The sequence below is a fragment of the Euprymna scolopes genome, chromosome 23 (assembly GCF_053919585.1).
Source record: "Euprymna scolopes isolate OS-2025 chromosome 23, ASM5391958v1, whole genome shotgun sequence".
NCBI lineage: Eukaryota > Metazoa > Mollusca > Cephalopoda > Sepiida > Sepiolidae > Euprymna > Euprymna scolopes.
The window spans coordinates 29,774,861-29,791,709 of NC_136504.1; positions in this window are offsets into that span (position 1 = coordinate 29,774,861).

Here is a 16,849-nt window from a genome sequence, read left to right on the forward strand (position 1 = left end):
TTTATATGAAACTTAATGAATATGTATAAGCATGTTATCAACACACCAAAATCCTGTTTTAAATAAGTATAATTACTTACACTTTACGATCTACCCGTTTCTTTCCCCCCTCTCTCTCTCTCTCTATATATATATATATATATATATATATACATATATATATATATATTTTTTTTAAATGGAATGTGTAGAAGGCGGTACAATGCAGAGGTAACGGAAAGACGCAAGCTGAAGCAGATGAGAAAGTTTTATTAATACAACTTAAAAATACATGTGTACATATTCAGATATTTCTTATACACATTACATTTATAGTTGCCCCGTGATCAACTGGAAAAGTCGGTCTAGTAGTATATCCGTGTTATATAATATTTCGAGAAATCTCTTCGTCAGATATTTATTTGACTTTGGTTCAAATATGCTGTTGTAAACAGTAACAGTCTCTCAGCAAACAATTGCCCGGAACTTGTTGATAGCATTTTAATTTAATATGGTATAGGTTTTTTTGTTCATTTCCTTATTTTATTTCTAATTTATTATTTTATTTATTTTTTATAGTTATTTATCTTTGGTTCAAACGTGCTGTTGTAAACAGTAACAGTCTCGCGGCAAACAATTGTCCGGAACTTGTTGATAGCATTTTAATTTAATATGATTAATTTTTTTTTCTTTATTTTTCTTACTAATTTATTTGTTTATTTATTTATTACAATAGTTTATATTTTATATTGAGGAGCTTTAATTAATTAATTAATTGATTAATTTATTGTTTGTGTTTCTGCGTTCTGGTTGAGGAGGGGTTGGGACATAGACTTTGAATTAAGTCGGTTGGTAAAGGAGACTACTTGATGAGCTGACCTAAGGGGGATAACCGTTACAGATATTTCTTCTCCATCAAGTGTATAACGTTGCATTATTTTTTTAAATGTATTTTATTTATTTTTATTTTAGTAATATTATTCCTATTCTGGGGGCATTTTATTTAATTCATTATGTAGTGATTATATACTAATTTATGGATTCTTGTATCTTTAATTTAATTATATAGTAATACTCTATTGACTATAATTATTTATTTATATTCGGAATGTTTTTTTTTTATGTGTTATGACGAAATGGTTAGAAGTTATTTCGAGAGTTTTTCTAAAAATTTTTTTTTTAATATATTTACTTATTTGTTTATTTATTTACTTTAGTTAACTTGGATTTCTGTTTTTGGTGTATTATGTCTTATTTGTTATTTGCGATTAATATTATTAGGCTTACTCGGAGAAATCAATTAGGCTATATTAGGCGATATAAACTTGCATGAGCGCATATACATGTACCCATGTAGCCCACGTGCTCGCACCATCTAACTCATATATCATAAGCTTGCTATTTAATTGTTATACATTGTTATTATTATTAATGTGTAGTAATCTTAAATAAGGATTGCTTATATTAATTTATTTTTTATTTCGGACTATTATTCTCATCTTTATTAGTTGTTGTTTTTCATCTTTTATTGGTTTGTTTATTCACAACGTTTCGGCCAACTATTCCTCTGGCCTTCGTCAGGTGGTAACCGCGACGGATAGGAACTTCGAATCTCCTAACTGCACTCACTGTGATCAATTTTTCCGATGACACCCATGTTTTCGAATCTTTCTAATTCACCGTCTATCTGTTCTATAGCGGCGTATGGAACATTTCTTTTCTGAACACTGGCTGTTCATTTACTTTGACGTAAAATTTTGCTACCGCTTTTGTGCACCTTTCCAAATCGCCTGAAAATACGTCTGGGAAATTCTGTTTTAACTGCCGCTTAAGTTTTTCTGCCCCCACATTCGAATCCTCAACCTTTTGGCAAAATGAGCTTAAAGGCAGATCCCATAGTCTAAACTTTTCGAACAGATCACTTCGAAAGAGGTTGTTGGATTTTCGCATGACAAAAGTTCTTGCTTTTTCAACCCTGTTCTGGAAAAAATATTCGTCAATAATTCTCCTTCGAAAATAATTTTTTCGACACTGACGCTTCTCGTCGTTTTATGTGACTGAAGCATAGCGAGTCTCCCAATCCTCTTCCATGTCTGTACATTAATAATGGAAATGTCAGACCCACTATCAAGCTGTAGCCCTACTTTCTTTTAAAACCATTTTACCTGTACATATTTCCAGATATTTTGTTCCTCAGGTTCAATTTACGTAAGTTTAATAGATGTCTTTCTACCAGATTTTTTCTACAATGGTCTTTCTGGTCGCAGTTGTCACATTGTCTGAATTTGTAGGGACACTCATTGTACCAATGTTTATTTCCACACCTCCAACATGCCCAGGTGGATCTTTTTTCTGTTTCTTTCTCTGGTTATTTTTTGAAGTCGAACTGTTTTTTTGATGGATCTTTTTAATATGCGACACTCCGCTTTCCTCTATGTCACGACTGTCTTGTTTCAACGCAATAAGCCGTTCACAGTCTTTCACTAAGTTTTGTAGTTTTAAATCGGTTCGTTTCCGAGTTTATTTAAAACACGATGCCTGATTTCAGCGTCTTTATATAAGACCAGCCCTTGCACAAATATTAAACATTTAAAGTTATCTGCTGATAATTCCTCCAGTTTAAAATCGTCGCAATGCTTGTTCATTATACTTGCATAAGTATTGTAGTCGTCTTCCTCTCTTCTAGTAACGTTCATACATTTATATCGCCTATGGAAAAGATACGTTTTTGCAGAAAACAGTTCTGTAAGTAGCGTAACTGGTCTTCTTTGGGAGAATAAAATTCACGAACTTTGTATGCTCGGCTGTTCCCAATTTCCTTACAAAACCTAATTTTTTCGCGTCTGACCAGGTACCACAATCCGATATAAAATATCCTCATATCATCATTCATGGACGAAAGTGGCATCGTCTTCTGGATTATAATTGAACTTTTCAATAGCGGCCCACGTAGCTGTTTAAGAAAATGCGTTATGATTATTGTCCGCTTTAGTTAACTGTGTCGCATCCAGAAGTATTCTTTGTTCCTCCTGTGTTTTTATCAATATTTCCTCGAAGCGTTTCTGTTGTTGAAGCTTTTTTTCTTCAAATGCTTGTTTACATCTCTCTCCTCTTTCTACTTGTTGTTGAATTTGCTGCTTTTGCAACGCGAGATTTTGCTCTGCCTTGTAACGGAACAATTCCAACAGTGAATCTTTGAATTTCGCATCCATCATACGAATTCAATTTACAATTTACGCTTGTATTAAAGAAGTATTCTTTAGTAAAAAAAAATCAACCAATTTTTTTCTTTGAAGAACAACAGCTTATCAGTCATTTTGTAACTTAATTTGTTAAACGCTATATTTCTAGTCTTGCTAGAAACAATCCAGCGAAATAACATTTGTTTAACATTTCTTTATTTGCACGCGTTTTTACGTAGCAAAAATAAAATCCGTCGCTTTAAATATCCGACGAATTCGTACGGGAAACTTTTAGTTTTTTTTAACCCTCTTTGCCTTTTGCAAAAAAATGACTTGATTCTTTACGTGTTTGCTAAGCACAATGACGTACGCGAATAATTATTTTTCATGGTCTGTCTCTTTTTCTCTTGACAAAGTCAAGAGTGTTTTTTTTCAAATCCCAGATGTTATCGAAATAACGATAAGCTTACACGATATTTTCTAGTTGGTTCTGGACATTTAACTTTGCAGAATAAAATTCTTACCGTAGGAAAAATAGCTTCTGGTGAAGAAAAAATTAACCCTATTTCCCTTTCTAAAACACTTGGTAAGTGTGTTCAATTATTAAATAATTGACAGCATTCGCATTTTTCGCTGTAGATTTTAGTAGCAAGTTTTTCTCGTCTCAAAATAACTATTGTAGTAATTAATTCGCTGTTAATCCTTGCGTATCCAAATATCTGTTGAAATTACGAAGGCGTTCTGCCGTAAAGATTTTACGAATCTTTATTCCAATAACTATTGGTGATTCTCTGAAGTGAGGGTAGTTTCGATTACTTGTCGCCAATCTGTTGTGTCGTGGAACAACAGTGGAAATAAGAACAATCAAGTCGAGGCTCGGTTAAGGAACAAGTGTATTAACAATAATGTACAAAGATAGGAAAGCGTGTATATCTGCAGGGCACTCGGCTAGCACTTGAAGTGCAGTCGCATCTCTCTCACCGGTGTTGGAATTACTAGCGCTATTTATAGTGCTAATCGGTGTAAATGCCTGTGTTCAAGGAAGGCCGGTATAACACTTTCGAAAATAGGGATGGTGCACTAATAATGGAGCTTCATTTTGTGATACAAATTTATTTATTTTTCTACATAGTCATCATCATTTTCAATGCACTGTTGCCAGGAATTCGATGACGCATCTGTTCTTCTGACGCACGTCCATGACAGAGCTTGCTGTATTAGAGTACCACACTTTCTATATCTGAAACAAAGATGAGAAAGTTTCAGGTCATGAACGTATAAATATACTTCACATAACAATGCAGTTTGTAATTTCCTCTAGTCCATTGAGACGGTATAAATAATAGGAAGCGATTTTGCAAACACGGTCAGCACTATAGCCCGACCCGGTACTTTTAAGAGAGGGGAACACGCCAAATATCTACACCGGTGAAGAACGTGAATTCGATTTTTAAAACGAACAATTACATATATTTAAGTATTTATTTAAATTATATATATTTATAACTATTTATTTAACGTGAAAACGAACGAATAATATTTATAGCTTTTTATTTAACAGAAAAACAAACAAAATAAAAACAAAATGTGAAAGGTAAACAATGTTTAAAATCTCTACTGCTGTCGGATACATCTAATTAGGCAGGGAAAACTCTGTCTTTTTTCACGCCGTCTCGGTAATTTCAGTTTTCATGATGAAAAACAAAAATTTAAAAAAAAAACATAAAACTTAAAAAAAGTAAAACTTAAAACAAAACGTAAAACTTAAAAAAAAAAAACAGACGTAAAACCTTAAAACTCAAACGTAACAGAAAAAAACGTAAAACTTTATCGTAAAAACAAAACTTTATCGTAAAAAATATTATATACAACAAAACCCAAAAAACTTTACAACAAAAGTAAAACTTTATCTTGGGCAATGAAAATAACACAAGTCATTCAACAAGCGTGTAAAAATCTAATTCACGTTTACATCGGTGTAGATATTTGGCGTGTCCAGCTCTTTAAAAGTACCGGGTCCGGGTCGCCCTGTAGTGCTGGCCGTCTCTGCAAAATCGCCTAATAGGAGGCATTACTTATGGAACGCCCCGCGTATATATACATACATAGAGAAAGACACACACACACACACACACACACACACACACACACACACACACATATATATATATATATATATATATATATCCGCGCTGAGTCGTAGAAATTTTCAGGTTGGTATTTGGGGGCGCATTAATTCACTGGGAGTATAGTTTTCAAAATTCTTTTTCATGAGTCCAGTTGCTCCAATAATAACTGAAATTATATATATATATATATATATATATATATATATATATATATATATATATATATATAGTGTGTGTGTGTGTGTGTGTGTAACGTGTGTGTATATATACGCGTGCATATATACATATGATATGTGAATAAATCTGTTTATATCTCAGCCTGATCTACGTATTTAATTCAAACAGCTGTTTCTAACAAACAATACGCATAATTGAATTAATTCATTGGTAACGGTTAATTCAATGCTATTATTGTTCGAATAGTGAAGGATGGTTTGGGGTTTTTGTTTTTCTTTTCATTGACAGATTTTGACATTTAAAAAACATCATTAGTTATGGATAATTTGTCGATTAATTCGCTCGCACATACTTGAGAGATTATCAGTCCATGAGGTTTCATTATTATTATTATTATTATTATTATTATTATTATTATTATTATCATTATTATTATCATTATTATTATTATTATTATCATTATTATTATCATTATCATTATTATTATCATTATTATTATTATTATTATTATTATCATTATTATTATTATTATCATTATTATTATTATTATTATTATTATTATTATTATTATTTTTCCCACACGGGTTGTAATCAGTGTTTATTCATTAATACTACAGGTACTGTTGTGACTCACCCCCTCGATTTCCACTACCCTCCGCTACTTTTGATAACCGTTGCAAATCAATTAACATTTTTACAACAAATGTTTACCAATGATTTCTCACTGATTGCAATCATTGGTTTTCTTTTGCAAACAACTCCATTTAATGTTAAGGCACGATCATTTCGATTATAATTATAATTATAATCGAAATTACATTATAATTATAATTATAATCGAAATTACAGAAATCCTCGTGGGAACATAATTTTCTTCTTAATTAGGCTATTAGACAAATATACGGTCTAGAAAACAAGTCATGCGACAGTTCCTCAACTTCAAAAGAGATCTACTATCATATATGACCTCTATAAAATTAAATCAGTCGTAATATTTTATTTAGTTCGAAATATTAATAAGAAAACGTATTTGGCCTTTGGGCTAAGTTCAGATTGTAGTATCAGTTCTGATCCTGCAACTAAACTTTTTTCTGTCCTCGGTCACTGGAGGAGAGGTCCTTATGTTTGTTCCTATCCAGTTTACCACTTTTGGGCGGGGGGAAGCTTGGGGTTTCGCCACATTAAAAACCGACCTTGTGTCTAACTCTGCCCTAGTGGAGAAGCAAGTAAATAGACAGAGTGTAGTATCTGTTCTGGGGCTGCACTTAAGTTAATTTGTTCTTTGTCAACAGAGTTAAAACCCTTTTTTATTTTTGCCTACTTCCATAGTATAACTTAAAATATTGCAGCATTAAGAACACAACACCGTCGCCCCTTTTTATTATACGATACCTCCGTTCAGTCTCGAAAGACAAAGGATACCCCCTGCATGGGCAGCTGTGTTACATGATAAGGGCTGTCCCCTGTTCATGTAAGTATAAAAATAGAGAGATTAGTTAAAATGAAAATAAGAGAAAGCAGAAATCGAACCCTGGACATAAGTTTTAAAGAACAATAGGTTTAAATGGAATGTCCAGTAAATTGTTAATTCGGATGAAATAAATAATAAATAAACTATTCAATTGTTAAAAGAATGTGGATAATAAAATATGAGTTAAATAAATTAGATATGTAGGTTAAATTCCTTTGTGGAAACAACACAAGGAAAATAGGTTATTGGGAAATCAATGTCGAAAACGTGCAAAGTCGCGCATGTTGAGACACGTGAATTTTGCTCACGTGGCCGGGATGCATGGAGTTCTCAATATAGCAGGTGGGAGTTAGTTGGTCGGGAGAGAGTCAGAGAGAGTCAGAGACAGTCAGAGAGACAGTCAGAGGAGACAGTCAGGGGAGACAGACAGGCGGTCGTCTGAAGCGAGACGTCACTTCAGAAACTAAGATGTGAAACTTTGAGTTCTTAATGAGGAAATCCCGACCGGTCGTCAGAAAATAAATTCATCATGTGTTTGTGATAAAGCTCATCTTTGTGTTTGTGATTTCTACAAAAAGGTAAATTGTATTGTTATTATATGTCTGTGTTATAAAATGTCATTACAACAACATCTCTCTCTCTAAGATACAACATCATATGTAATAAGACAAGAACTCTCACTAAGAACTCACGTAACATACGCGCACAAGTGGTATAGTCTAATACTAATAGTAATAACTATATAACAGCTGCACGCGTAATTGTGAGGCAAGGGTTGCGCAATCTCTAATAACACCTCTCCTGAATCGGCATTGTTTGAGTCAAGGAGAAGTCCAAGACGACTGACAACAATGCCAAGATAAGTGGAAAGCAAATACAGTAACTGGAATTCCCAAATGGTCACCCATTTAATACTGACCAGGCTCAACGTTGCTTAATTTAAATGATCCAACGGGAACCGGTGTGCCAATGCGATTATGCTATTATTATTACTGTTCGAACTTTGCGAGCAAAAAAATATAGAAAGATTTCCATTTCGAATGACCCTAGACAATAATTTAATTGTTACCGAAATCGGTTAACTCGCCCATTTTTCAATCAAATCGATGGGGACCCATCGGGGTGCACCGGAAGAAAGCTTCACATACTTTCCTGAAGTGACTCAGTCCACAATGTATTGTAGTCTTCATTGTACTGTAGAGAACATATTGTTTATTTAATCTTTTTTTATATATAATACCTTGTATTAAAGTTTAAATTTAAAAAAGTCAAGCATCATGATCAGTTGTGCTCTAAACAAAAACATTCATTTCGAACGCGCCCCTGTCATATCAAAGATCCTACGGATTATTTTATATGTAGCGAAATTTCTGCTTGTGTTGTAATAAAACCTCAAATGCATTTGTGTAAGATGTTATTTTTGGTCAAAATAGTCTGTTCCTTCTTTCATCGAATTATTTCGATTATCGTTTATCGATACTTATCGAAGAAATTCCGATATGAAAAACAATCTAAGAACACTGCCATGCACATAAAGTACTTCGTGTGAAATTAAATAAAAAAAAAAATTTCACCTGGCCGCTATTGAGTCCATAATATATATATATAAACAATCATGAGGTTGCTTGCACGGCAACTGACAAGGCTAATCTGCTTGCCAGTCGGTTTGCCTCAAACTCCACACTGAACTCGGTACACCACTCACTCCCTGATTTTCCTCTGCGAACAGACGCCACACTTGACGACTTGAAAATCACCCCTTCTCAGGTACATGCTATTATAAAAAACCTAGACACCTCTAAAGCATGTGGACCAGATTTCATCCCGGCTGTGCTATTAAAAAAATGCTCTGCCGAGGTTGCTCCAGTTCTGTCCAAACTTTACAATAAATGCCTTAACGAATCTTGTTTTCCCGACTGCTGGAAAACCGCCTCTGTGGTACCAGTCTTCAAGAATTCTGGTGAAAGAACTGACCCACTAAATTATCGCCCCATTAGCCTCCTCCCGCTTTTCGCCAAAATATTTGAGTCCTTAGTTAATAAAGCCCTAGTCCAGCACCTAACAGCTGCTAAACTCTTGACTGACAAACAATATGGATTCAGGCAAGCCCGTTCAACAGCAGATATCTTAACTGTAGTTTCTGAACGTATATACCGTTCATTGGATAAAACAGGGGAGGGTAGAGCGGTGGCCCTTGATATATCTAAGGCTTTTGACAGGGTATGGCACGATGGTCTTCTAAGGAAAATTAGATCATATGGAATCACTGGAAGAATTCATAACGTAATTAAATCCTTCTTAAGTAATAGAAAAATCAAAGTTGTCCTCGACGGACGTACATCCAAACAATATGACATAAATGCGGGAGTGCCTCAGGGGTCTATCCTTGGACCTCTATTGTTCCTGATATTTATAAACGACCTCCCTGATAATATTGTTTCGGAGATGGGTATATTTGCCGATGACACCACTCTCTATAACAGATATGAGGGGAAAACAAATGAACACATATCCAAGAAAATGGCAGAAACACTAGAGGATGACCTCCAATCCGTAGTGGAATGGGGACAAAAATGGTTGGTCTCATTCAATGCTGCTAAGACTAAGCTTGTTTCCTTCAATAACTACAAGAAACCTTCTCTACCACCAATAGCAATGGCCAAGAACACATTGCCTGAAAGTACTTCTTTTAAACTCCTCGGCCTAACGTTTACAGGGAATATGAACTGGAATAGATACATTGAGAGCATTGCCAAGGCTGCTGCAAGGAAGGTTGGCTCCCTCTACCGTGCTAGAAAACTACTTACGCCTGCCAGTATCCTATACCTCTATAAGGCAACCATTCGCCCATGTATGGAGTACTGTTGTCACATCTGGGCTGGTGCATCTGCTGCTTGTCTCTCGCTCCTGGACAGGGTTCAAAAAAGAGTCGCAAACCTGATAGGTCCTGAACTGTCATCTGGGCTTCAACCTCTGTCCCATCGACGAGATGTTGCATCCCTCTGCCTGTTCTACAAATACTTTAATGGTGAATGCTCTGACGAACTGCAAACACTTGTACCTCCCCGACGTAACTACCCCCGACAAACCCGACAAGCTACTAAGTCTCATCCCTTTACAGTGGAGATCCCTAGGTGCAAGAAAGCCTTTTACTCCAATAGTTTCTTCCCCAGAACTGCGGGTCTTTGGAACTCCCTTCCGGGATTCTGCTTTCCCAACTGCAATGATATGCAGAAGTTCAAGTGTAATGTTAACAAACATCTTTCTACTCTTCTCCCTTCATAATGACCCCGCTAATTAATTCCCTAATAGTAGCCCCCTGCTTCAAAGTGGCACTGTGCCTTGTTTGGGGTGAAAATTGAATAAAAAAAAAAAAAAAAAAAAAAAATATATATATATATATATATATATATATATATATATGTGTGTGTGTGTGTGTGTGTGTGTGTGTATATATATGTGTGTATATATATATGTATATATATATATATGTATATATATATATGTATATATATATTATGGACTTTATGGAATATATATATATATATATATATATATATATATATATATATATATTATTATTATTATTATTATTATTATTATATGGTCTGTTCCTTCGTTCATCGAATTATTTCGATTATCGAGACTTATCGAAGAAATTCCGATATTAAAAACAATCTAGGAACACTGTATTGCACATAAAATACTTCGTGTGAAATTAAAAAAAAAATTCACGCAGCCGCTTTTGAGCCTATAAAAAATGTATATATATATATATATATATATATATATATATATATATATATATAATATATATATATATATATATAATATATATATATATATATATATGTTATGGCGTCTAGGGACTGAATACCAGCTTGTAGAATTAAAGGTAACTTTAGAACTGGGTTCGAATCCTTTAACCAACAGTAATTTTTATTTCCACTACTGCAAATTGCTTGAACATAAAGCACTAGTGTATATAGATACACAATATATATATTTATAATAATAACACACACACAGACATATATATATGCATATAAATTTTTTGTGTATTGATATTAATATTAAAACCCCTTCTTTTATTTATTTAAAAAGAAAATACACATTTGTTACTTGTTATATATGTTTAAAAAAAAATGAAATTTGCTAGGTGGAGGTCGAACGACAGCATTACGAATATACATACGTAACGTAATATCTATTTGTTCATGTTTTAATTTTTACCAAACATGTCTTCATTGCTCAGTCATTAACATCAAAGGAAAAAGTAAATTGTAAGCTAAACGTTTTGGTTTCGATTCGCGGTGGTGGCGCACGAGTCATATTAAAAAAAAATTAATCATTACTATATATTAGGTTTAAAATAATATAATATAATATAATATATACAAACTCCTATAAATATGTCTATCTATCTCCATATTTTAAAACTACATCCCCTCCGAAACTAAAAGTCGCAGAGCGGCGCTAGGGGCCTCCAATGATTGGATTTTTTTACGGAGAGTTTTTTATAGGTCGTTACTCAATTGAAATATTTTTAAGGGGTCAAAAATGATCCCAAATTGAAAAATCGTGATACATTTTATATATTCATCTTAGTTTATTGTTAATTTTTAATTTTTAAATTTTTAATGTGTGTCATGTTGGTACAGTGGTAACGTAATCAGCTTTGAATGCAACAGTTTCGGTTTAGAATTTAGCTGATTGCACTTTTTTTACTTTGGAAATCACGACTCTATGATAATATATACAAAATCTGGACAATTTGAAATAGCATATTTAAGCGTATTTTACGCCGGGGATAAGCCAGCCCCAGCCACCGCTAGTTATAAATACGAAATCTGTATTAATTAAATATATTTAATTATATTTTTCGATCGGGCAATCCCGGGCGGCCTCCTCGTATCCTCGTATATATATATATATATATATATATATATATATATATATATATATATATATATATATATATATATATATGTGTGTGTGTGTGTGTGTGTGTGTGTGTGTGTGTGTGTGTGTGTGTGTGCGTATATATATATATATATATATATATATATATACATATATATTTCCCGTCAAATAACGTCATAGCTCACACGAATTATGAAAGCTAATAAACCGGTTGCTCAAGTAGCAGAATAATCGCCTCGCGTGCAAGAGATTCCGATTTCGAATCCCAAGTCCGGATGTGTTTTACTGATGAGCTTAAGTGACCTTCCGGTTCATTTTGCTTTCATGATCGTGTGAGCTGCGACGTTGTTTGACTGTGGAAATAATAATATAATTTCTATCATCATGTAAATTCATATATATATAGGAAATTTATTACTGTGGGTCCAGAATGAGTTTACATATTGTTTCAACTAGAGAAAGAGCCCCAAAGAGAGGAAATATCCAACTAGCATCGTCAGAATTCATAGATGATTCATTCTGACGATGCTAGTTGGATATTTCCTCTCTTTGGGGCTCTTCCTCTAGTTGAAACAATATGTAAACTCATTCTAGACTCACAGTAATAAATTTCTTATATACTGCTCTGGCTACATATTGAGCACTCTATTCCGGTGTTTTCACCACTGGTAAATAAATAAATAAATAAATATATATATAAATTATATATATATATATATATATATATATATATATATATATATATATATATATAGTAGAGATATAGAAGGCTATCACAATGCGAGGAATGAAATATAGTCGTTGTTGGTAAGAGAAGACGAAAACAAGTGGCGATTTACAAATCAATAAGTACTTACATATATGTCTATATGTACATATATTTAATCATGTGTGTACTTATTGACTTGTAAATCGCCACTTGTTCCCGTTTTCTCTTACCAACAAGCACTATATTTCATTCCTCACATTGTGACAGCCTTCTAAATCTCTACTACATACCTATCCCACACAATGCTTCAAGCAAACTACATATCAATCATATATATATATATATATATATATATATATATATATATATATATATATATATATATGTAATGTCTCATTGTTTGTGTATATATGTTAATACAATGAATCTATGGTGTTTCGAAAATAGTTCTCAATAATAAGTGATATTTTCCTAAAATATTATTTATAAAAACGTGTTTTTCTACACACCTGCATACATGTTTCAACTGTGAATATGTATGCACCTATGAAGCCGTAGCTTTTAGTTGTAGCTGAAACATAATGTCTGTATTTATATAACTGAAATGTTTCAATAAATAAATTGATTATATATATATGTATATATATATATATATGTATAACTACTTCATTTACTCACATAAAATTAATATGCGAAAGTATAAATTTATGCGTAAACTTTAAGTATATACTTCAAAAGTGTTCGATACGTAGGTAGAGCTAGTTAGTAAGTTATAAATAATATATGGCCATTAAGCTACACTGAATATTCCGCGTTTCATCCACTCTAGGACTCTTCAGGCTTATGCGCATATATGTATGTATATTGTATGTGTGCTATATATATGCTTTTAAAGAATTGGAAAATAGAAAAAGAGAAAGATCGATAGATACATGAGATGTAAGTAGGTGAATAGATATAAAGATAAAACTACGGCGAGAGATAAAGAGTGTAGGTGAGAGTGGGGAGATGGTGAGGGTGTTTAATGGTTCAATTTTAGTGTTGGAATTTTGACGTGTTTATTAAGCATAAGATTGGAACGAAATATTTTCTGCTTGGCTACTCTTCTAAATTGACTGTCATTCTAAATCGAGGCGTCTTATTTCTCTCTTTCTCGTTGTCTCTCTATTTCAAGCAGTCTCTATCTCTATTTCTCTCGGTCGCTCGCTCCTCTTTCAAACGAAACACTTGATTGAAAATCGAGAAGGCAACAGCCAGCGTCCCGCCCTTGGTTTCTGTCAACGTCGCTAAATGGTGGTCAAAGTTTTCCGTGAAAACAATTAGAACGTTAGAAGTAAAATGATCGCCGATGCTACACAACACCACAAGACAAAGAACAACAATCTCGTTAGATGCGCCCATATATACATAAATTATAGACCATCCTTCTGTCTGTCGGTTTCTACCCGACGTTTGTGCCTACAATTTGACAACTGAAAACTTTTAGATACGTCCAATCATTTGTGTGTGATATTTTGCTCGTTTGTCTCCCGGTTAGTATATCTTATGGCGCTTCAATTCGAAATTGAACATTTGTAGATTCGTACAAGTACAAATTTTTGTCTCGGCATAAAGTGTAGCATCTGTTCTGATGTTACCTTTTTTCTTTTTATTCTCTCTCTCTCTCTCTATATATATATATATTTATATATATATCAACGAAAAAATGAATGAGCTTAAAAGGAATGCGCACACACACACATACACACACACGCACACACACATATATGTATTTTAGCAGTTAGCCCGGCTTGCTCGGGTCGTATGTACTGTCTATAACTTTATATGAACATGTATACATGCATATTAAAAAGTGACTTATGTCCAGGTAACCTACATCTAAAATTTCAAGTGTTTAGGCTCAAAATTGGCGGAGAAGTTTGGTAGAGCCTACAAAGGTCAACCTTTTTAACTTTGACCTCTTCGCAGTTAAATTTTCGCCCCAAAATTGATTTAAAAGCTTGCTGCGTGTCTGAAATACCCTTTATGTAAAATTTCAAATGTTTAGACAAAAAATTGGCTGAATAGTTTGCTAGAGACCACAAAGGTAAAATCTTTTGAACTTTGACCCCTTGGCAACCAAATTTTCGGCCAAAACCCATTAAAAAGCTTGCCCTATGTTTGAATACACTTTATGTAAAATTTCAAATGTTTAGACATAAAATTGGTTAAGTAATTTTGTATAGACCGCAGAGGTAACATTTTTTAATAACTTTGACATCAATTTTGACCCCTTAACATTTATTGTTTTGGGCTCAAATCAAATTAAAAAGTTTGATCCATGTCCAAGTAACCTATATCTAATATTTCAAGTTTTGCGACGAGTGGCAGAGGAGTTTGGTAGAGTTTTAAAAAGTAAACTCTTTGAACCCATTGAAAGCCAAATTTCTGGCTGTGAACTGATTAAAAAGATTTTCCAAAATCTCAATACCCCTTATGTCAAATCTCGAATGTGTAAACTGAAAATCGACAGAGTAGTTTGGAAAGGGAAATGTACGCACACAGACACACAGGCAAACAATTGAACTTTTATAGATATAGAGACATGAAATAACAAATGTAAAAGCAAATGTTTATTTAACTTTACACACATCTATTTATATATATGTATATTTCTGTGGAAATATGTTTTATTTCCTTATAATATATACCAATGGTTATTTAAGAAGCTATATGTAATTACAGAGCAATATAATGAATGAATGACAAAAGTCTATATTCTATATTAGATTCACTAATTGATATAATAATTAAGTGATTGATTTTGCGCTACCAAACAGATACTATCAAGAATTGTAAATGTACACCTGAATTAAAGAGTTACATTATAAGATGGTCAACATCTCGAACTTTGGAATATAGATTTTTGTCATGCATTCACCACACACACACACACACACACACACACACACACACACACACACACACACACACACACACACACACACACACACACACATATATATATTTATATATGCATATGACGTTACTAATCATAAAATCGCATATATGGGGTATTATATCTAAGTAAATGAGCTTACAAGGAATGATTCTTTAGAAAGCAAACCTGGCCAGATAGTATATATATATATATATATATATATATATATATATATATATATATATTACGCGTGTTTGTATGTTTGTGTAAAGTTCACCATGTATGTACTTTTTTAGGTCATCATCAGTGTTCATACACCAACAAAAAACAACTTACAAGGGGAATAACTATATATATATATATATATATATATATATATATATATATATATATATATATATACTAGCAAATGTACCCGTCGTTGACTGGATTCAAAAACAGTCTACAGGAAATCAACTCTGATTTATGAAAGTATGATAGGTTATAAAAAGGAAGGGTTGTAAAGAGATAGCTTCGAATTTGGGGGTATCAAAACCAAAGCAAAACGTGATTAAATTAAAAATAAAATAGATAAACCCCATATTTTTTATACCATACCTGTTCACACTGAAACACTTATCACAATATTCTGTGGATCTATATTAAAAAACCTTGTTAAACTTTGTGACATATTTCCATTCTATGGAGGTCAGGTACGAACGAACACCCCATAATTTTATTATACCATATTTCTTCAAACTGAAACATAATTATCAAAGTATACTAACGTAGATAGATATGAAAAGTCATTATTAAAGTTTGTGCCTATTTCCATTCTATTGAAGCCAAGCACGAACGCAGACTCCACAATTTTATTGTACCATCCCTATTTAAGTTAAAACATACTTATCAAAGTATTCTTATGTACATCTACATCAAAAACACTTTTAAACGTTTATTTTTAATTTTTTAATTTCTTATTTCCATACTTTGTGGACCATGCGCGAACACAGACCCCACAATTTTAATGAACCACCGTTCTGCCAGATCAAACATACTCATTACTGTGTCTCGATACATCTTCTATCATTATATGTAATCAGTTTTTAAAAATATAGGAGCCTATTCGTGACCACACAGACACACCCACACACATTCAGCCTTATATTATAGATATATATGCATACATATAATGTAAATATATATATATATATATATATATACATACATATATATAATGTAAATATATATATATATATATATATATATATATATATATATATATATATAATTACATACCAGTTATCACATCAATCTGTTCCAAATCGAGATTTTGATTTTCTCATATGCGTTATATAATTTATTTAATTATTGCTTTAT